General features: G+C 39.9%; 1 protein-coding gene across 1 annotated transcript in view; it reads left to right on the forward strand.

Moving 5' to 3' along the window:
* Positions 1-24676, forward strand: part of nrg3b (neuregulin 3b) — a 124174-nt gene that overhangs the window by 48191 nt on the left and 51307 nt on the right. The gene's annotated exons all lie outside the window — the stretch shown is intronic.

Genomic DNA, 24676 nt, shown 5'->3' on the forward strand with positions numbered 1-24676 from the left:
CACCCAAAGAGATAGAAACTCAAACATAATGCTATCTTTATTATTCACAACATGCCACAGTTGTTCCCTCGCCCAGAGCGAATTTCCACTCCATCATTCTATAAATCATGCCATGAAACATCTTATCTTGAAGTCCTTCAGTGACTTTGCATCAGAATCTTTATTTCTGGCATCCCGTGGTTTCGGCAAGACGGAAAACAACAGGCACCTGCATGCAACATCACAAGGTTGCTCTCCATGGCAACAGCGCTTTTATATCTACCACTCGAGAACGCTCTCCATCTTCATAATTTAACAGCATTGGAAAGGTTTTCATAGCATTATGTTGTTAGGGGGGACGTGCTGGCTCGCTTTAATGCACGATCATATGCTGTAATTCAGCGCCGTGTAATCACAAAGATTACAGGCCGCTGGTTTTGTAAGATAAACTAACAGCGTGGTAAGTTGATGGAAAGATTCAGGGCTTCGGTAACGGCTTGCCCGTAGATGCAATGTCGATCCCTTCTGACTGACGGGGTCAACCAAGGCTCTCGGGATCCCGGCTTAAGCACTACTTAGGCTTTATCTAAACCAAATTGAAGTAACCGTGCTCGCCATGCCATTCATGTCAATGATAGAGTTTACACTGGAGGAGATAAAGATGGACCGTAGTGGAAAGCCCAGCTGAGACCTGCGGTCTGAATAGTTATTGTGTGTGCTCACACACGGATATACCCAGACAATGAGCGACCCCATCCAGAACACTAGATTGGGCACAGTGCAGTACATTATGCCATTCAGCACCAAACAGAGCCGGTGCACCTCTGTTCAGCTTGGCGAATCTTGCTTTGCCTCTTTCTACTCTCGCCTCCACCACTGTCACTGTAACAAAGCAGCCATGGAAAGCCATCGCACGCCAATCTTCATAAACCGTTCTGCTCAATTGCGGTTTATTTCGAATGAATAAGAAAGCAATAAATGTTTATGGCTTTATCATAAGCAATGGTATATTGTTTTATGATGCATTGAAAGGGGTTTTTATTAGATACTTGTTAAAAAAAACATGTTGTCAGCAATGTTTTCTGTGGTGGTGATTGGCAGTTTGATAACTTTCAGCCGCATCATTAATCTCATCATCGGAAGCCAAATGAGTTTGAGAAGTTGTTACGGGTCCTGGAAGACCCGTCATCCATGCTCCGCTGTAAATAAACTCAAATGCACTTCTGCAGCTGCACATGCCCCCAAGCTGTATAAATGTGTAAAGGGGTAAGACAAACAAGGCACGCTGGGATATTGGTGGCTCGAAAACCGGTGCCCGGATGCTAATTGGAAACTCACCCTGAGCCGGCAGACTGGTGATTAATGGTGATTGTTTCTGCATTCAGCGTGTTCTCCTGATTGAGCTGGTGTTTCACATGAGTAACTCAGTGTTGTGGAGAAAAGAGCCAAGCTGCCAGATCTGCCTATAAGTCATCAACCACCCGCTGCTTTGCATCTGCAATGTTAGCATTAGTGAGTGAGAGAGTATATATATAGAGTTATATTTAGTACTGTATTAACAGTATTTATACAGTATACACGGTAAACGTGCCCTCAGTAAGGAATGTACACGTACACATAAACATGCATGTGTGTCTTCAGATGGCGGTCTGGACTTCAAAGTCCTAAGAGAGGTTGAGGAGCTTGATCTAAGAATGGCTGGCTGATTTGCCGCCTCCACAGCCTGTTCGGCTCATAGTCTGTCACCTTCCATTTTCAAACACAGCACAAGGGTAGGTGGAGGTGCTGCTGGAAAAGGATTGAGAGCCTCTCACCTTCCAACTATGGCTTTGGCAGGCTGGCAAGGTTAATTTTCAGTTTCATTTCTACCCTATGACCCTCCACCACCACTCTACCCTCTGCTCCCATCCCACCCGTAGACCCTAAGCCCACCCTTCTGACTTTCTACACCAACATTGTGTGTCAACCTGAGAACATGTGTCAATTACCTCAGATGGGTATGTACTGTATATGGGCAATTCCATGCAATTGCCAAATTTATATTGAAAAAAGTTGTCATGTTTTCACCATACTGACATCAATATTTTATGACTCCATTTTCATTGTCAGATATGCCAACATTTCAGAATTGTCACATCCATAGCCCATATTTCTCATAAATATACTAAACTTAAAGCATAATATTGATTTTATGTTCTATGAAGAACCTAAGGTTCAATATATTGGTAATAAATTTATTCTTTGAGAGTTTATATTTCAAGTTTTGACTGCAGATGTCAAATGTAAAATATGTAAAACTGCCCAAATAAGAGACTTGACTTGACTTGTTTTGCTAATTGATCTTCTTACTTCCATTCAGCTTGTACTCGATGTCAATTGAACTGCACCGAATGAAGCACAATGGCATCAAAACGGTGGTTGCTTAGCAGGATGCGCAAATGCACAAATAATGAGCCAGGATACGAACACGAGCATGTGGGAACATTGAAAACGAATAATGTGGCCAAAAATTTTGAATAGCTATTTATGTTCAAGCGGGTCCACCAATCAAACAGGCATGTTCAGGGAATAACACAGTGATTTAGCTGCATGCCTTCATGCACCATTCTTTCGTCTCAGCGGGATTGCCTTCTACCTCTGAGCAGCTTTAGGGAGGACCCGACTGTGCTTTACATAGCCTGCCTCGTTCCCCTGCTGCAGGAAAAATGTTCCTGAAATCTGTTTTAGTGCTGACGCCTCAGAAGGTCTAGGCCGGGGTGTGGCAAAGGGTCACTCCAATGAGCAAAGCCAAAAATAGGCTTTGGGTGCCGTTCCATCACAATTGACCTTCAGAGCGTTTGAGCGATAATTATAAACCTGAAAACAAAGTCAACTCGCTGGGCAGCCATCTTTGTTATACCTCTATTCAGACTTGTATGGAATGGGTTCAGGTATCGTACAGGTGCTATGTAATTAAATACTTTGTGTTAACAATTTTAAAGGTATTTTGTTTGTTTAAAACTAAGGTGAACTAGACTACGAACACCATTCTGTTGAGGTTTTCATATAAATGAAGTGATACTGTATAGTATACAAATATTACGGTATTTCGGTAACACTTTACAGTAAGGTTGTATTTGTTAACCGTATAATATTCATAGCAAACATGCACTGACAATGAAATATAGATTTTCAACATTATTAATGTTAGTTAAAGAGTTCGTTCACCCTAAAATGCAAATTCTACTCCAGTTGTCATATTAAATCTCTTTGACATACTTTCTTCGGAAGAACACAAAAAGAAGATATTTTAAAGAATGTTGGTAACTGAACAATGGCGGTACCCATTGGTTATGTGTCTATACAATAGAATATTTACATTTAGTAGACGCGACGACAGAGAGTTCAGGGAGCAATAAAGCGATATGTCATACAGGAGCAATTATAAAATAGGTGCTTATACCAAGTTACTAGTTTCCAAAAAAGCCAGAACAATACATGTTGAGAGAAGGAGAGAGAGGGTTTGTTTTTTCATTTGCCTGTCAAGTATTCAAGAATATAAAGTGAATGGGCACCACCATTGTTGGGTTACCGACATTCTTCAAAATATATATATATATATATGTTTGTAAAGAAAGTTATACAGGTTTGATATAACAAGAGGATAAGTGAATGATTTGGGTGAACTATCCCTTTAACTAAAAGTTTTGATACAAGGATTGCTTGTATCAAGTGTGATTGATTGTTTTAACTGAAGAACACGGTTTCACTTTCTCTGTTTCTGTTTGAAGGTGAATTGAAAGGGATGCTGGGATGGTTGTTTGTTTGTTTGTATTATAAAAGGGAACCTTGATTGGTGATTATAGGTTTACTACCATAATGTGTCTGGGAACTTCGCGAGTGGCTGACTGATAAAACCTTGTTTCTCATTAACACACTGACAGACTATCTAACTGTGCAATCACACTCCCCTCAGTTTATTAAAGTGGTTAGGAAGTCACTTGTGCCCTGCAGTGCCTGCTTGTAATTCTTTACCCAAAGGACTGGTGAGCGATTCAGCAAAACTGGTGACTTTCTCTCTTCCTCCCTTCTTATCTCTCCCTCTCACTCTGCCTTTGATTCGTGTCTTATCTTTTTCTATTTTTGTCTGTTGACTTACCCTTTTTCTCTTTCTCTTTCTCTCTCTCTCTCTCTCTCTCTCTCTCTCTCTCTCTCTCTCTCTCTCTCTCTCTCTCTTCCCCCCTCTCTCTCTCTTCTCTTCTGGCAAACTCATCATTTTTTCCCCGGTCTCCTTTCCATACAATGAAATTTAATCTCATTCCTTCCTTCATTTTTGGCTATTTTTCCTCCGAAGCCCAAAATAGCAACCCCTTTCAGTAAGTGCAGTTTCTTTCTCTGTGTTCTGAAAAGCAGGCATCTGATTGGCCGAAATGGCATGTGCTGGCGGTCTGGGAGCTCTTGGCTTGATTGGCGCTTAGCCAGAGGCTATAATCACAGTTTACAGTGGTTTTACAAAAGACCCAGACACGCTCATATCACGGTCCTGAATGCTAGTTGTCACACAAAATACATACCACCTATAGCATCAGGCCAACAACAAAGACGCTCGGCTAGATACCTTAGGATTGAGATGTGCCATTGATTGAATCGCTGGCGTGACGATTGACAGGTAAAAATCAGGCAGTCGCATCACAAAACAGATGACGGCTGTGTTTGATTATTTATCACAGGCACAAGCGTCAGCACAATGTCAAAAGTCTTGACAAAATCTATACTTTGTCTCAGCATGAGGTATGAAAGCTGTGAGATGCTCTGTAGTGACTCCGTTCAGCAGAAGTGTGAAGATTGCTACCAGATAGGAATTATTTTCACCTCCGACTGATTATAAAACAAGAAAAATACCTCTCTGCTCAGGTATAAATGCCATAAACACACACCCACACGAAAAGCATACGCGTCCCTTCAACCTACAAAAACACACATGAACACAATATATGCACACAATAAAATACGTTCCTTAGTTTTCGTATTAACCATAGATCCTGCCTTAGAACCAATAATAGTTTGGATTGTTCATGTGAACTAGTGGCATGTGAGAAATGAGACACTAATGCTTCTTTGTATGTATTTTTAGATTTTAAAATCAATATCTGCCTGTAAACATGGATTGTAAAGCGAAGAATCTCTGTCAGCAGTTAATTTGGGTTAAAATAAGAAATGATAGGTGGGTGTTAATTTCAAATTAATGAAGTTTTCAGTCAAGGACTATTGAGGCGTGACGTTTCCCTGATGGATAGGTAAGCACTCATCAGGATGAAATGAATCTCTATTGGTGTGTTTGTGTGTGAGCCAGACAGGAATTATATTGAATCTTGTTTCTTGTCGTTTCCCCAAGGGCTGCTTTGTGTTAACAGCTTTATGTGTTTTTGTTTAAAACTCAAGGTGAGCTAGACTGCAACAACAGCAGTTTGTTCATGTAGTCAGACGTTCTCTTTATGATTTACTGTACAAAATTCAACTGGCAGAAAAATGAATTTCACTGCTGGATAATTGTGTAAAAAACTGTATGAATATATTGTGTGTAGATGTGTATGTATGTATATTATTGTTCAGAAGTTAGTTCACCTACTCATTCTTTATCATTTTTAATACATTTTTAGTTTTTATTTTAGGATAATAGTAAACTAATCAAAACTATAGGCCAAAAGTTATTTTAAAAGAAGGCATCCCAATTTATTAAATGTTTTCTTCGCATATTATCAACCAGTTTTTTGAAGTGACACCCTGGGATGTGTATGAATTTGTACAATTGGATTAGTTCATTTTTGCTTTCGTGCCAGTGACGACCAGGTTAGCTTTTTTTATTCTAAACTTACGAATTCTAAAATGGCAAAAACTTTGGTTCATTAACATTAACAGTTTGAGAGAACTATTTTAGAAGGGCCGAAAACTATGAGTCAGCAGCCCTTTTCACTTGCCGGAATCGCAGCAGGTTGTTTCCTCCACTGTGCACTGCGAGAGAAATTTACAAGTTGGGAGAAAGAAGAGTACATACTGTATTGTCCTGAAAATCCAATGAGGATTTGGTGTGTTCTCATACAAAGCCTCAAATCCTCACCTTTGGGATGCAAAGTAATCCAGCCTAGTAAGCACTGTTATTCTGTGGCTTAAACAGTTGTTTCTGCTGATCTGGGACTTGTCCACAGGGGCGTTTAGTTGACTCTGATTTATCTGCCTTTGATCTGGTCACATTTTTCGACTCTGGCAACTTAACCAATAATATTGGAAGGCAACACGTATCAATTGTGACTCACTGTGCCACATGATGATAGTCACAAACCTATCCAGCCTTCAGTGTTAAAGTGTTTAAATTCATGTCTGTATGGTTCTAGTATTCGGTTCAGATTATAGCACATTTTATTGCATTAGACATTCTATTATAGCGGCACACATTGACTGACACCAAATTTTAAGATTGAGAGAGGGTGAGTGATATTATCCCTTAAAAGGTCAAGAACATAAAAATTCTTTAAATTAATTTATTGCATTACATTTATTCATTTAGCAGAGAGTTTTAAGCAGGGTGACCTACAAATGAAGAGCAAAGTGATTCATTATGAGGAGGCTGTAATATAAAAGTCCATAATCGTTCAAAGGCGTTTGGAGAATACATTTGGATATATGAGTCTTTTTGTATTGCTATTCAAGAGTTTCAGCAATTGCAACAAATTGCTTTTTTACAACAAAATGTGACTCTGAAATGTGTTTTTTCCCTAAAAATAGTGCATCTGTTTTCAATATCACAGCTTGTGTATCTCATGAAAATAACATGAGAACATTTATCATGATATAAGCGCCCCTCGTGCAGCTCGCTGCCATGTAACTTTTAGACAAAGAGGGTGATGCCTGAATCCTCCGGGATATAACAAGCATTAGGTTATTACTGTCATAGCCCTGCTGAGACTCTCAAACACCCATGCACACGCTGTATGTCCAGTGTCATTAACAGTCAGCACTTCTCCGTCTTCACCATGTGTCAATGATCTGCCAGATGGATGTCCTCCATCCAGGCCTCCAGAAAATGACAGAAAAGCTCCAGTGAATCCTCAGTGTTCAGTCGAAACTGTGCTTGCGTAGTCCACGCGAGTGATAGAAACATATTCTTTTGGTAAGAGGGATGTATGAATGAGCATGAAGAGAAGTGAGGAGTGCTACGGAGTTAACCAAATTCCCTGTGGATGTAATTAAACATTCACATGCTTCTTTCCGCATTTGCCCCTAAAGGTTTGTGTAATCTGTAGTGATTACGATGAAGATGATGAGGAAAGTATAAATTGCCTGAAGCTCCGCATTGTTGGTATTTAGAACGCCATTGATGACGGCTGCGGCATGTAAAAGCCAATCAGACGCGGTAAATGAGCGGAATGTTCGCCGCAGAAGGCAAGTGGGAATCTGTGCATAAGTGCACCAACATGCATTTTTCCTTTTCAAGAGTTTCAAGTGGATTGTGCGCATTCAAGAACAGATTAGTTTTTTGATTGTGCAATTGTCTGTGCGAATATGTGCACTCAGGTTTTCAGCTGCCCCTCTGGTTTTCAGCCGCAGTTAAATTGCGTCTCCCCACTAGTGCTATTAGTTAGAAAGCCCTCCTGTTCATTCGCCGCCCCCATTGAAGTTTCTGTCTTCTCATGACAGAATAAACATGGCTCCCAAAACAAACACATTTATACTCTGACCCCCCAGAGGCTCATTTCGTTTTCTGTTCGTCTTGACTGTCAGACCAATCTCTTCGTCTGTCCTCCAGGGTCCTGGGCCTCGTGACTGCTTGTGAATTTAGGCTGAGGAAGAGCTTCATTTACCGCCAGAGAAAAGGAGGAGAGGCTCCTTCACGGCTCATTGGATCTGTTTTCACTCGCTAATTTCCCGCCTCTGTTGGCTATCCCGTGCACGTCAAGGCTGCGGTGTCCCCTGAAACCTGTCACTCTTTCCCTATGCTGTCTGCATTCTTAAACTGCGGGATCTTCTCGACCACGGTGGTGCTCGTGCACGCTCCAGAGCGCACCATTCCCATCACAAACAATCACGTCTCGCCCACATCCCCGTTGCAATTTAAGCTCGTCCGAATGGACGTTAGATTGTGGTCTAATCCTGGTCCAGTGAGAAAGAAGCATTTAAAGATGAAATGTGCAGCCAAGCTCTGGCATCACTGAATAGAATTGAACGAAAAAATTTAATAGAATTGTATATTTAGTTCTTGTCTTGGTTTACAGACAGACCGTGTCCCGCCTCCAAGTTTTTAACTAAACAGGGGCTTTAAAGTGTTTACACTTTGTTGAGATAATTGAATAGCTTTCTTTATAGTCTTCGCAAATAAAGCTTGGATAGAAAACATCGACATTTCAAACATCGAAGAATCACTCACCGCACTGTTTGATCTATTATAATGAGCAAATGAAACTGAGCTCAAGTCTGTAGGAAGATAGTTTCGCCAATAGTAATTGACCAATTTTTATCTCATTTCAGCCTATTGAGCAAGCACTATTTAACGATCCATTAAAATGAACAAAGGAAACACCATAGCTGTCCTTAGAAAATATAGTGACCAGAAGTAATAGATTATTGAATTATTGACTAACAGATTAATCGCTCGGAGCTGCACATACCTGGGACGGGATGTAAGGAACCGGTCTGGAATTAAACTGTCTTTCTCTGGTTGGATAAAGCCATGAGAATGTTTTGAGTTCAATATGAGATTGGACAGCAAAGTCCAACTCAGGTTGATCCTGCTGGCAGGTTAATTATGTGAATTGGCTGCGGTGGAGTGTAGCCTATCAGATAAAGGTAGAAATGAAAGCACCATCACGGGCGGCTGCGGTGAGTTCAGCTGTGAAGTGATGGCTGCAGTAAAGCCCGCTCACACCGCCATCACTCTAATTTTCTGCTAGAAAGAGAAACCGTCGGGAAGAGGCGGAAACAGTGAGAGTAAAAGAGCGTGTGTAGAAGAGAGATCGAGTGCGGGGGAATGAGTAAGGAAATAAGAGTGCTTGGCTCATTTGGCGATTACCAGCCCTTAAACCCAAACCATGGAGGAAAAACACACAATTGTGCTATGAGGGAAAAACATGCTGCCCTTCATTAACTAATGCGGGAATGAATTAAGATGAACATCTCTGGCGCAATGCTCAATAGTCACAAAATGGAATGCACAAATATGGCTATATAAGTTCATATGGATTTCACTTATCTCACAAGCCAATAAACAGCAATTTGTGCTATAACTTTTTGGTCTGTGCTACAAAATGTTAAACCTCTGAAAATTTACATACAGCCCTGCAGACACCTTGGGCTATATGACAGAGAAAATGGAAAGTTTTCATTCGAAATTTAATGAGATCGCATTGCCAGAGTTTAGGAGGTGTGCCTGTGTGTTAACTTATGATCCGCTGCTATATAATTTAAAGCCATTTGGAAAATGAATGATGCTTTTACTGTAGTAACTGTAGTTGAAGTATTCCTGCTGAAATAAACACAACAGAACCATGCCCAAAATACAACAGAAATGTAATGGATTAAAAGGTTATAATGGGAATTTCATTGTATGGATACTTGTTGTCTACTTGTATGTGGTGGATTCTATTGGTGGGATGGTAAATCCTATTGGAATAAAACCCATACTACAAAGAGGAATTATATAGAAAAATCTCACTCTAATTTCACAAATTCACTGGGGGGTTTTCAAGAAAAGTTAAATGTCTATACTCTGTAGCACATTTTATTGTGAGGAAGTACTGCAGTAGCAATGTTTTATGAACTTGAAGTATAAAACGTTAAAAATCCTTTGAAAGTTTAATTTTAATAGGCTATTTTCGCATATGGTACTGTTTCTGGTAGTTTCAGGGCTGTAGTCAAAACCATCAATAACTCCAATATTTATACAGTAATAAATGAAAACGTACTGTACAGTTCAGTATAAAGTGTAGTATGCCCTCAGTAATTTTTACACGTAACAATAGTTTATAGGGCATGAAAGCTTAAACTGTACTGAAACTAAACAAATAACCTCAGTAGTGGAGAAAACGAATAAGAACAGAACCATGTAAGATCACATGACTGTTGCCACAGCTTCTTAAGGCATTATGCTCCTCTCCCCAGTCTCATATAAAATATGAAAAATATGAAGAAAAAACTGATTACATATGGCAGCAGATCTCATTTTCCTCCCGAATAGTTTGTTTGCCTGCAAACACAGTCTCCGCGCTGCCATTTCATCTCGGGTACGAGTGAACACGCAGACCTCTGAGCTCAGGTGGAACAGAAATGCTCCACACAGCGCAAGATTACCAGAACAGGATGGACTGTTTGTGTTATTTTCCCTGCTTCCCCAAACTCATAGCTCGCATTACGCTGAGCTAAAGCAAACACCTACTTCAGGTGTGAGTTATGAAAAAGCAGAAGCTAATTAACTGGATTTGTTTTCCTCAGGAACAGGGAGGTGAAGCAGGCACACCATCTCCCTGGCATTTCTGCGCGTCGCTCACACACCTTCCACCCTGAACGGCGATTTTAGTTTCGAGTGTCGAGTCGGCTTTGCAAAAATCACAACATGCCTTAGAGCAGAACATTTTTGATAAATATGTCTAGTAAGAGCGCTACGCTCTGGAAGAAACCATTTTGAAAAACAGGCCCATCAGTCTAAAGCAACATTTTGGCTGTCAGGCCAGAATGTCCTTCCAGGAACTATTCATTCTCTGTATCTCTGTTTCAATTATTGAATTTGATCTTTTTACTTGATTTCTCCATGTTGAAATTTAGGATTCAATCTGACTTGTACTGTATAATGCTGTTATATAGACAGTTGTATAATATGCATTAATTAAATGTATTAAAACTAAATTAACAATTTTATATTTTAAAACTTGAAACGTTTATTTTGACTGTTCGTTTAATTCTGTTAAAGTGATAGTTCACCCAAGAAATGACATTTCTGCCATCATTTACCAATTTAAGAATGTTGGTAAGCAAACAACCGTTTTACACATTGACTTTTGGCATCATTTACCAACATTCTTCAAAATATCTTCTTTTGTGTTCTGCGAAAGAAGTAAAGTCATACAGGTTTAAAATGTCAAGAGGATGAGTAAATGATTTTTGGTTGAACATCTCTTTCATCACATTTAACTGACACAATAAAGTGTGTATTTTCCGTAGCCCTATTCTTATTTTCAGTCTGTTTCTTTGTACCGGAAATATTGCAATATAGAGCTGTAGTAACAGTATTTTTCAGCCGAGGCAAAAAAAAAGTGTTTGGGTTCGGCTGGTTTGAGTGCTCCTGCATGGCCAAATGTACAATACCTCCAATAGCTCAACTGATGGTGTAAATTTTTGGGGCATGACTACATGTTTGGAATAAGTGGAAAGTTGTCTGGTTCGGTGCTTGCAAAGAGAAATGAAGAAAAATCACAAACACATTCAACAAATATGTTCTCACAGTTGCATCTTTATCTTCAGTTCTTAATCTAAAAATATAATTGATGCTGTCGGGTTCAAAAGAGGCATTTTACAAACCAACTGATACATTTCAGAAGTGTGTTATTAATGTGCGTGTCTGAGTGTATTTGTTTTCTGTGTATATTTTCAGTTCTGCATCTGGGTGTGTTTGGAGGAATGCATATGCACACTACTGTACCTCCTCCACCTCCAGCTGGGCTTTTGCTCGTAAATCACAGGCCGGTTGGTTAATGAAAATCTCAGGCAGGGGAAGAGGGCAGAGAGGGAGTGATTCTGAGAGAGAAAGTGATCACTGAAATAAGGCCATTGCTTCTCTTCTCCACTGCTCTGTTCTCCTCATCCCTGCTCTATTTTTCTCCTCTGCTCTTCTCTTTGCTGTATTATAATATTCTCTACTCTTTTCTGTTCACCTCTTTCTCCCTTCTCACCCCTCTCTTCTCTCCCCTCCCCTTCTCTATTCTCCCTCTCTCTCTTTCTCTCCATGCCTCCCTCCCCTGCTTTGCCTGGCAGCACTCCATCTTTCTTTCTCTGTGGTTGGATGAATGTCACAGGTCTGCATACTAAACAGGCAGGGAGCCTGGCACTTGGCAGGGCACAGAGGTTAAACAGGATCACACACATCCACAGTCTGTGTCACTCAGAACCACTGGCACCTAGGGGCCCCATGATAGAGACTCCAAGGAGGCCAAGAGCGTGACCCCCTTGTTTAGAGTGTGTCGGGATGATTGGATCAGGCCAGCTCGTGCAGGAGACGGATGGAGGGTGTGCTGGGTTTTTAGGCTCGTAATCCTCTTTTCTGGAGGCCATAGACCTGGCACTAGTTTTGTGTGTTGAGTCATAGTTAGGCTGTTTGTGCTAGCAGAGTGTTTTGATCTGAAAACCGCCTTTTACTACAAAAACAAGTATCCGGTATTAAAATAAATGCTGCTATATTCGCGCTCATATGTATTATCCTGACCACTTTTTCTATTTTATGTATGGCTGTACATTTTTATGCTGTATTTATTGTGATTACATTTTTAAGTCACGTACACACAATTAACCATGTCGCCTGACCCGCAAATTCCGTAATAAGACATTTTCTTATCATTTGAGCAAGTCAAGCGTGAAGTACCAGATTCATGTTTCTCATGCAATTGTCCCCCCTCCTCCCGGCTATAACCGGTATCCCACCTCATTTAAAGGGATAGTTCACCCAAAAATGAAAATTCTGTCATCTTTTACTCACCATCTTGTCATTTCAAACCTGTTTGACTTTTTGTGCAGAACACAAAATAATATTTTGAAGAATGTTTGTAAACGAAGAACGGCGTTACCCATTGACTTGCATTGGTTTGTTGTCCGTACAATAGAAGTGAATGGGTACCGCTGTTGTTTGTTCTCTAACATTCTTTAAAATATCTTCTTTTGTGTTCTGCAAAAGAAAGAAAGTCAAAGAGGTTTAAAATGACAAGACGGTAAGTAAATGATGACACAATTTTTGGTTGAACTATCCCTTTAACCAAACTTGGTTAAAGCAGAGCTGCACACACCTTTTTGCATTCTGTTCTATTCATTTGATAAATTAATCAGCAAAATGTGCGTTAAGTTTAATAAATGATATCCCTAATAATATCCTCTCCAAATAAATGACCTCTGAGTTAATACTTACACACAAACATAAATGCACACAAACAAAAAGCAAAGACTGGAGCAGAAGGAGGGTCAGTGCGGTCAGTCCTGCATCAGGCCTGAGGTTTATGAGTCACTGGGTCCTAATAAGCGCCCCACCGTGCCCACATTTTCGGACATATGCTGCTCTCACAGCCAAAGGAAAGAGAAACAGGAAGAGAGAGACTTATAGACATGCATATACCCTGTTCTCCATCCTGCGCTTATGCATACTAAAACCAGGCCACCTGCTAGCAGTACATCACACCCTGCTTGCTTCATCTCACACACTCTCTCTCACCGGTCACTTCTGAATCACATTTCACTCCTGAGGGAAGTTGAAAAGAAAAAACGCTCCTCTGATTTGTCCAGAGCTCTAAGGGAAAATGGAGAGAGACAGCTACAGGCAGAAAAATAAATAACCATATCGCACCCAAACCCGTGACACGCGGTCTGTTATCTTTCCACTTGCGTTGCTTTTCTCGCTCGCTTCGTTTTCATAGACCAGCCAAAAAGTATCCCCTTTATCCTTCCTGCGGAGGAACAACCACGAGGATGTGAGGTTTACTTACAGGAGGGCTCTTTAGGTACTTTCGGGCCAGATTGGTCAGATGAACAGGGGACCATATAATTATTTGTTTTGATTTGTTATTTTATCATTTTTAAATTTAACTTAAATTTGTATTTTTATTTATTAATTATTTACTATGAATTACTTTATAATTAAAATATTAACAATATCCTCCCAATATGTATTCTCAGTATATTTATATGAAATGAATATATATATATATATATATATATATATCCATATTGTGTAAATATATCTATACTGGGAAATTCTTGAGACACTTGAGAGGCTAATCATGGGTGAGTGCAGAACAAGCTTGATTTGAAGTTATTAATATGAATCCAAGTAAATAAGAAGCATACACATTCTCATTGCTTGAATCATTGGAGGTTCAGTGGTAATAAGTAGAGGTTGTATTTTCATCATTGATTTCACGTTTATTAAATAAGACATCGTGTCATCGCAGCCATAAGCTGATGTCTCACTCGATTATCTGCTGTGGATATATCTAGAAAAATCTCTGGTCTGAATATGAAACTATAATTAAAAACTTCTGAATGCTCGGTAACTCGCCACTGAATGTTGTGAATAGACAGTTCTGGTGTACAATCCTGCAAAACGATTTGATCAAAATCAATCAGAGGGCCACATTAAAATGATTGACGGACCGAATTTGGCCCGAAGGCTGCGGGTTAAAGAGCCCTGTCGTGCCGCTTCGTTTCTGTGGTTTGATACATCATTTTGTTCTATTTCCGAGGCTGGGGATCTAGGGCCGCTGTTTGTTGACACACAGTGAATGTTACTCATCTTTTCCTGATTTCATCAATAAAAAAAGACACATGTTCAGTCAGGCTTTTTGTGATTTACCCAAGTAGGACCAAATATTCCTGTTGGCCGTTGAAAATATTGCGACCATCCAATCAGATGTAAGGGTAAGGGTTCATGATATGATTGTTTTGTAGAAATGTTTCAAAGTATATTGACAAAAGGATGTTCAGAGAGTAAATCATTTTGATCCAAGAAAGCATTGTTACCAACCAATCAGATTTTAAGGTCAGGGTACAGCTATGGGTAATGGTTAGAGGATTTAAAGGAATCCTTTTATGAACCTTCATGTATACTCTTTACCTATATTAAAAATATATAATGTTAATCTATCTTAAAGGGCTAGTTCATTCCCAAATTAAAATGATGTTATCTTTTATATATACATATATATTTTATATACATATCACAACCTGTATATGACCTCTTTATTCTGTGGAACACATGAAGATATTTTAAGAAATGTCCATACAATGGAAGTCAGAGGGCTCCAATGTTGTTTGGTTACCAACAGTCTTTAAAATATTTTCTTTGGTGTTATACAGGCTAGGAAAGACGTGGGGGTGAATAAATGACACACTGATTTTCATTTTAGGGTGAAGTATCCCTTTTAGAATAGATAATAGAACATGTACACTATTGCAAATGCATTAAAAAGATGATGTATAAAGTGCACCTAAAGGTTACAATGCTTTGGTGCATTGACACACGCTTTTTCTGTGGATCCAGACCCCTCACCTCCACCTTCACCCGACTCCCTCCCTCCTGCTGCCTCTGCACATCCTGCTGCATCTCAGCTTGTGGATAAATATTTCATTGGCTGTTAAATATAGCTGTGCTCACAGCGAAGCTGACAGAGCTACACTTCCTCTCCAGGACTAGAGTTGAGGTGTGTGTGTGGTGGTCGTACGAGACAGAAGATGCGAGAGGACACCCAGCTCAAAGGAGACTCCCCTCCACCCTGGATTAGCCCCGCAGCTGTTCTCTTATCGTCAAGGTTACTCTGGTCAAACACCCGGTGATATCATGTACCATGTGGTCCGTTCTGCAGCATGTCAGGAGCTCCGCCCAAGATGCACGTGAAAAGATCGCCTGCGATAATGATACAGTAGCTTATCAGTCACGCTCGCGGAAAAAGCATCTTATCCACCGCGTCTTCCGAGAGACGGCTCATTATAAATCCTCCCCTTATGCCGAAACACGAGAGCTAGCAGAAACATAAAGTAGCTGAGCTCGAGAGAGACGGAGAAAGATGGAGGAGGTAGAAGACGAGAAATAAGAATAGCAAGATACAGAGGCCAAGAGAGAGTATGAGCTTAGGCATGCATCCTCCGGAGTGGATAATGAATACATGAATCAGTTTGACGTTTTGAGAGTGTGGGAGGCAGAGCGATTTGAGCAGATCAAATGATGAATAACTGTCCAAATCTGCAGTACATCAGGGGACTTTGGGAGGCTAAAGGGTCTTTTTTTGCCATGTGCAGAGAGAACTCGTAAAAGACAATGGTGTGTAATCCAGATTTCGGGAATATTTTACTGCTCCTGTTCCTGCCGCAGGATCTCTATGCGCCGCTAGAATAATACACTATAAAATATCAATTAATGGCTTTTGTTTGACACAGAGAGAGAATCGGATACCACTTAGGTGTACTGTAGATCTCAACACATTCATTTGTCTTTTTGTGCATTATTTAAAGTCCCCAGGAAATCAAAACTTGTGTTTTTTGGCTTTTTATCTATGTTGTAAAACCGCCTATGTAATGGGATAGTTCACTAAAAATGTCAAATTAATTTACTCACTTGCCATTTATGACTTTTTCTTCTGCAAACACAAAAGAAAATATTTTGAGGAATTTTGGTAACCGATCAATGGTTGTTTCCATTCGCTTCTATTGTATAGACACAAATCAAACATTGTCCGGTTACCAACACTCTTCAAAATATGTTCTTTTGTGTTCTGACGAAAAAAGAAAACCATACATGTTTGAAATGACAAGAGGGTGGATGGAAAGTCTCGGTCCATATTTGTGTTATTTTTGTGTGTCAATAGTCAAAACCACCACCAGGAGGACAACTATTCTCATCAAACAATTTAAGTATTTTAGAAGCTTTTGTAGCCCATTAAATTACAACGTTGTTCATCTTTTTCTTTAATAAAACGCATAGCAGGTCTGCGTTTTAGATGGATGACTATAATTCCAATCTCTACCTCCACATTAGTCACACCATTTGTTGTTCTTGTCATGCGCTTTGGAAGACATTTGTGAATGGCTTCCTGGTTACAAATGGAAGGCTTAATAATATTTTTTTTCAAGCAGTGGCGTTTAAAGTCATTTATGGACTATCACAGCAGACAATGTGAAAGAACATCATTCCCCTTTTATAATCTACTAATGCGTGCGAGACATCTTGCTTAATTACTGTCGTGCTAAAACCACTTAGATCCCTTCCCTGTCGGTACATCACAGATGTTGTGTTTTGATCAATGGTGTTTGATGGACCACAGCTGTACACTAACAGTTCTTTTTTGTATATTAATGAACTATTCAGTTATTATTTTGTCACTTTTGTCATTAAAGGAGCAGTTCACCCAAAAATAAAAAATCTGTCTTCATTTACTCATCCTCAAGTTGTTCCAAGTCTGTATACATTTTGTTCTGATGAAAGTTATTTGGAAGAATGCATTTAACCAAAGTGTTCTTGCCCACCATTGACTTCTTTGTTCTGTTGAACACAAAAGAAGATATTTTGAAGAATGTTGGAAAGTTCTGGGGCACTTTTCACTACCATTGTAATTTTTCTTATATGGTGGGTCTCTGGAACTCTCTGAATAATATGCTGACGAAGAACTCTCTGGTTAAAATATCATGCAATGTATTCAGATTTGATACTCAAGGGTGAGTAAATGATGACAGAATCTTTTTGTGAACTGTCCCTTTAATTTTTTTGTGTCTGTGACTACCCCAGCGATCACAACCTAGTTGAGTCTTAACCTTGTTCACTCAAAGATCACTTTGTGTTTCATTTGAAGTAATTCTAATGTCATTTAATGATGTGAGTATTAGTGGTGATGTCCAAGTGGATGAGTTGTTAACTTCGTAATTAGTTCATTCATTTTCACTAGTCTGTCTGCATAAGGCCTATTTGCCGGCCTGTTGGCTTGCGATCATGAAAGGCGCGCATTAAAGACAGAATAACAGGGTAAAGAGCAAATCACAGCGCCTTTAGTCTGACTTTTTTGTCAATATTGCCACGCTACAGCTATATGCACTTGAAGCAGCTGCGTTTCACTGATGGATACACTTGAAATGAATTCCATTTGTGATATTTGTTTGTATTTTGTATCGTAAATTGTTCTGTAGATTTTCCTACACTGAGAAACACTGTGGCTTTTTACAACGTCGTCACGGTGACAGTAAACGACTGGAGTCTTATTTAACTCCTGCAGGCCACTAGTTTCGTCTTAATCGTCAGTTTAATTTAGTCAGACACACTTTGTTCAATCCTGACTGTCATTGTTTCTAGAGGAAGTGCTGAGACAAGTCTGTTCACCTTACCTCCAGATTGTAGCTTTTCCCCAATTTATTCTGACTGATTTTTTTCTGTTCATGGCGGTAATGGCTCTCGATTCTGGCATTAATCTGTTTTACGTTTCTATGTCTTCTGCTCACAGGGGAATTTAATGATTACTTCTTTTTTCTCTCAGGGGAAGACATCTGTCTAGACACTTTCAACTTTTCTTAACTTAGCAACAGATCCACTTCCGCTCGCTTTTTCAAATATGGCCATGTTATAGTTGTAAAGCACTTTGTAACTTTGGTTTTAAATATAGTACACTTACAGATGTAATTTATGCTCTACTGCAATGTGTACACCCAATTACCCAACCCAGACAGTATGTGCTTATTGTTCCGTATTTAATAATTTTTTGTCATTAGTGAGCCAATGTGCTGATCCAATAAGTAAGAAATAGAAAAAGGCCCTCCCCATACCACAAAGTTAGAAAAACATTTCTCAAATGTATTTCTATACCGCATTAAGATTTATCTTTAGTGGATTTAAGAGAGCCTAGCTGAAACATTAATGTTAAGCAACTATACTTGTGTATGTTATTTATATATGGTAGGCTTTTATCTGGTTTGAGTATTGTTAATTTAATGCAAAAATAGTATATACAGTAACTGTATACAGTTGATTGTTTCATGTTGTGGTATATGCTGTGTTGTAGTACAATTCCTATGATTTTATCCCTTAGTGTTCTGCCTCATTTGTCCCACTTCAATAAATAAGCTACTTTAGACCTCTTACCTCGAAACAAGCCTGAAGATCCGTTCTGGTGAAATTGATGCATGCGCAGCTCGAAAAATCACTGTTTATGTCTAAAACTTCAATCGCCTGATGTCTGAAGTTGCTGCGCTGGCGCGCCGATCCATTATGTGAATTGCTGTGGTTTTGCTTGCCTCAAACATGCTGTCATTTTCTGCTTCTAAACTGCAAGAATATCTAAATGAAAAATGGTCAGACGGTCCACTTAAAAAAGGAATGAAAATGTTCATTTCATGGTTCCGTGAGCAGATTAAAACGTCCCACATCAGTGTCCAAAAATGACTGCCGGTGGCGTCGCATCTCACAAAAGCAAGGCCCTGTAGTTCTTTCTGCCTCCATTCTGTCTGTAAGTAAATCATCTTTTAAATCTGCACCGTAATTCAGAGGTGAAAGCTTTTAACTTGTTTAGCATAATGAAAATGCGCAAAGGACACTGTAAAAATCCACTCGCGTAACTAAAGGCATTAATAGATCTATATACTCGCTGAATCAAATAACCACTCTGCGTGTCAGGCTCTCTTCGACGGCCTTCATTTATCTCTATTTGTTCGCGTCTCCCGGTGCAAGCTTTGTGCTTGTTCTTGGCCCATGTGCATTGGAAAGACCCAAACAAAGGCCGGGAGTTCGGATCAGAGCAAGGTGCCCTAAGGGCCTGTCAGCCTGGCCGTTGAAGGACAGGGCATGCTGTTACTGTGTGACAGATGTCTATGTGCACTGTCATCATGAGCCGTCAATAAGCAGAAGCACTTGGAGCCCGGCGTCCGGTCGACAGTAAAGGCATGCAATTTTATGCACGCGCCCCACGATAACCTCCATTTGTCCGTGATGGCATGCAGCAGTGGGTGGGTGTGAGTGGTGACAGGAAAGGTGCGGGGTCCATCAAAGGCGAGCATGTGGTTGATCCCAAGGGTGTGTCATGAGTCATGACCTGTGTGGAGTAAGTTTCACAAAATACGCACCATCAATTTATAAATATAAATTAAAAAATAGTAATAATTAACAAAAATGGAAACCTGAATGACTTTTTCTGAAGAATCTTCAAAATATATTCTTTTTTCATGACTCCTCATGTCATGACTGTTCCTTCTGTGGACCACAAAAGAAGAAATTTTACTCAGCCAATAGGGACCAGTGATGTTTGGTTACCAGCATTCTTCAAAATCTCTTCTTTTGTGTTCGGCAGAAGAAAGAATGTCATACAAGTTTGGAATGACATGACGGTGTGTACATAATGAAATAAAATGTACGGCTAAACTATCCCTTTAAAATGCATCATTGCAGCAGTTGCAGTATCTGAATGGTGAGATGCAAAGTTTTCTCTTTCATCTATAGATTTGTTTGCAATCTCAAGAGTGCTGCTGGTAAATGAAAACAATTGTTTTGTGCGGCCGTGGAATCTAGCTGTATTCAGCTCCAAGAACTAAATAAAAACCATACAGTTATTCAGACGATATTTTAGCTGAAGATCTCTAGAGTGCGCAGGTGCAGCCCCTGTAAACATCATAACATTGCCTTTATGTTTTCTGTTGGTGGTGCACAACAATTAAAAACCATTGAGACAACCATTTTGTAAAAACATTACATTCAGGTGCATGGTATGTTGAGTTATTTAAAAATTATTTTTATTGAAATCTGGCCGAGCAAATGCCAACAACATTCCGAAGATCCAGGATCCAATGAAAATTTTCTTAACAACTATATTTTTTATTAGTGAAGACCGGATCCTATACTTAATTTATTCTAATATATGGACATGCATTATTCAAATATGTAACACACCAATAACCACAGCCAGAGTATATGGGTGGTGTTCATATCTCGCACGCTCTGAACTCTCATCGGTCAGAAACGGACTCCCTGCCTCACAGCTCCACTCAAAAGAGAGCAGCAGGGCAGTGGGCAGTGGTGCATGATGGGAAAGCTAAGCCCGTGGTTCCCAGAAGACCTTCCCGCTCTGTGTGTATGCACCGTTTGATGTGCAGCGCAGTAAACAACACAGTAGAGCTCTCCTCGTTCCGGTGTCCCTCCAGAGATTAGCTACCGCATCAGCACGCTAATGAGCGGGGTGATTATAGGGAAGGCTTTTAGAAAAACGTTACAAATGTAAATGCGCATGGCCGTCCTCATCATGACGTGTGTTTTTGCACATGGATGTGCACGGATCGCAACGACGTAGATTTGTTACAAGAGATGTCTTTTTAATATTTGAAATGCTTCTTCTTTTCATCTGCTCTGCTTTAGGGGTCTTGGGAATGGAGGCTGAATGGAAACACCGGGGAATTTTAAATAAGGGGTGCAAGAATGCTAAGAAGTCTAAATTGTTTGATTATTTTCACAGCTGAATTGCTGAACCGCCACTGTACCAACATTACATAATGCATGGCATTGTGTTCATGCCGTGCTGACTGTGGGAACAACCGTTTTTGATTTGTTCTCCTTTTCAAAGCTCCTTAAACCTGATTTTCATCTTGTAAATTTTAAGTGGTAAGTTTGAGAATGTTGATTATGTGTGCTTCGTATTCAGGCAACACACACATTCCATGTTTTATGGGGACATTCCATAGACTTCCGTTGATTTTACATCAGGCTTATGATATCCCCTTTCCGTACCCCAACACCTAAACCTAATAATCACACAAACCTTTCTCCACTCTTACATTTCAATGAATATCATTTACCTGATAAATGTCCCCACATGGTCAAAATCTACTTGTATATTACTTTGTCCCTACACAGTGATGAATACCAGTACACAAACACACTCACATTGTGCTTGTTTTCGTTTAATTCAGTTTTATTTCTCAGCAATTATATTTTCTATTCTCTACATTTAAAGCCACCACACTTCCTTATTTAGATTTTCATTAAGACAATATTTAGTATGTTTATGAGAACTGTTTTCCTCACAGTTGGCTGGGCCCCGCATTCTAGGTGATTTGAGGTTTTACTATCCTTTTGGGGACACTTGCTGTACCTACCTATTTAAATAAGTACATACCACAGACTCCTGCTGTTATATAAACAGCTAATTAAAATAACAACAGACTAACACTGCCAATGGTTTCCAGAGCATTATTTTCATTTATTTTATTAATGATTCGTTTTTCCAGATGAGGAGGTTGTCCCCAAAGTAAACCCCTTACGCACATGCACGCAAACACAACCTTTTTCTCTGTGTCAGTGAAAGTTGACACGTCTTGTTTTGTGGAATTTTTCCTGAAAAACCCACAGGGATTTCTGATTCAATTTGGAATTGCTACAAGACTATTTCATGGAACTTATCAAGGGAGTCACTTGTGTAGATTGCCTTTCAAAAAAACAGCTCATTTTGAAGCAACCAGGATGATTCCAATGTTATGACAAATCATTTTGGGAATAACTCGAGGGGGGATTTATCACTAAGTAACCAGAAGCTGAGCAATTATCATGTCAGGCATGAGCTGGCCGCCCCTGGAACCTTAACGTCTGATGTACAGAGAGCATTCTTGTGTCTCACAGCGCAGGTGGTGTGAATGCTCTAGCTTTTTGTGCGACTACTGATGATGGAAACAGCAAAAATGAACGTATTTCACACTAGGTTTACATTGCCGTCTTTATTCATTTTCTGTACAACATCTGCTGGTGTGAGATCAGAATGTGTCGCATCTATAAAACTTTCGTCTTTACACCAAACCCGTTGTGGTTAGAGGAAATCATTACTACCCCGTAGACTTAATTAGGCCGGATGGTGGGGGTCGTCGCCCACGTGCTTGCTCTCCGTTCCGTCTCCATAATCTGCCAATAGCAAGCGAAGGAATAAAGCGTCTCGTCGCCATCTTTGCGTGCATGTACCACCTTTGATTTAATAAACTGATCAATGATCGCTGATTGCAAATAGCTCTGAATCCCAAAGCATCGATTGAAACGTCCATTAACTCATTGAGCTCTTCCGCCAACCTGTCGCAAGCTCCCCAAATTGCATATTGGAAATTTCTTATTTTTCATATTATCCCATGCGATTACGGTAGCATGTTGGCCGCCTGCGGACGGGCTCAATGTGGGAGGTTTATGATCTCCTATATTGGAGCTGTAGCAGAGAGAGATCAGGTTCATAAGTAGCCCTGGGTCACACAGTAAACACTGCTGATTGCTGATCGACTGGCCGGTCGCAGCAGTATACCAGTCAGGTTGGAAATGCCACTCTGGAGAAAAATGAGACTAATAATCTACCAACATAATCCTTCGTTTTAACAACAAAATGTGCGGATCAATGGCCATTTGATCAATGTCTGTGGGATGATTTATGCCAAGTCATAAAACCTCGGTTTCTAGTCACTTGACCGAGAGGTTATGAGAAACGCACTCTGTTGCTATCTGAAGGCTAGGATTAGGAATTCTGCGCTGTTATTGTATTGTTTACTGCGCTAAGTAGTCGCTTTTGGCTAACGCGTGACTCGGCGTAATGGAGTCATCTATCGCAGCTTTCTTGCGAACGTTCGAAGCGTCTTTGTTCTCTTTTTCTCATTTCAACAGTTCTCCAATCCGTCATCGTCTTCCACACCAGTAGCCAGAGATTTATCCATCAATATGTGAGAACAACAGATTGATTTGACCTTTCCTGTGTTACTGCGGGTGTCTGCTGCTATTTGGTTTGGGAAGGTTTTTTTTTACCCATTTGCTTCCACACAAGCACGCTGGCAGCTGCAGACTACAGATGCAGCCTTCATGTGGGCAGTGGCGTCTTTGCCATGTTTATGAAAGTCTCTGCTTTATTTCATCTTGTGTCATATGTTTGAGAGATTATGGGTTGTATGCTCGTGTAAGCGTGAATGCTTTCAATGCATTGTGTTTTCTACTTATGGACGTGGTCGGTGGCGACATGATTGTCTAAGCGTATAGCAGCTTGCTGCAGGCCCTGCTTTTGTATTCAGAGAGACTGCTAACATCACAGCAGATGTCCATATGCGTGTTGAAGTCGAGTAAGTGGGAAAGGGTCAGAGGAACCAGATTCATTGGTCTAGCTCTGTTCTGATCAGGATTAAAAGGTGCTGGCTTTGTTGGTCTGTCTACTATAAACAGCATTCTTCCCATGATGTGCTGTTTTGTACATGAATCATTGCTGCTGTTGGAGTGGAGAAAAATAGGAATCGGTTGGGTTTGTCCCTTTTTTGACCATTTCAGCATTTTTAAGAGTGCATGTTGTGATATACCCCATATAACCCTATAACTTGATCGTGGTGTATATTGATAATGTTATTTATACCAGCAGACATCCCACCTACCACTAACTTTTAGCAGATAAGTATATCTGTATATTTTTGTACATAGATGTATATTAGTCTTCCATAAAATAAGACAGGAAATGAGTCATCTTGCACTTTACATTTTGTTCAATCAAATGCTCTCAAAAATACCCCTCCACTAACATGTTTGTGGTTGTGATATAACAAAAGAATTCTAGCTATTTAAAGAAAAGTGAGGTGTATTCAGAGATATATGTCAGCTTAGGACAGAAACCGCTCATTAAGGTCCATTTAATGGAATCTTTACTGTATGTGCCCATACATGTAATACGTGTGCATGATTTGTGCCGAGACGGTTCTCGTTATGTGAGGTTTACTACCTGTATCATTAAATTCCTGTCTTTTATTTATACAGTAATGTACATTTTGTAGTCTTTACAGGGTCTCATTTGTAATCAATTGAGTCATTGTAAAGCCATCATGCATGAACGTGTGATTTAATTACCACCAATAATGTCATAATATAGAGAAATACAGCTAGAATGGACATTATGGGAACTACCGTTTGATTCAATTGATTAATCTTGTGTAATCTTGATTAATTTCTTTCTGTTTC

This window comes from Barbatula barbatula, assembly GCF_947034865.1.
Source record: "Barbatula barbatula genome assembly, chromosome: 16".
Lineage (NCBI taxonomy): Eukaryota > Metazoa > Chordata > Actinopteri > Cypriniformes > Nemacheilidae > Barbatula > Barbatula barbatula.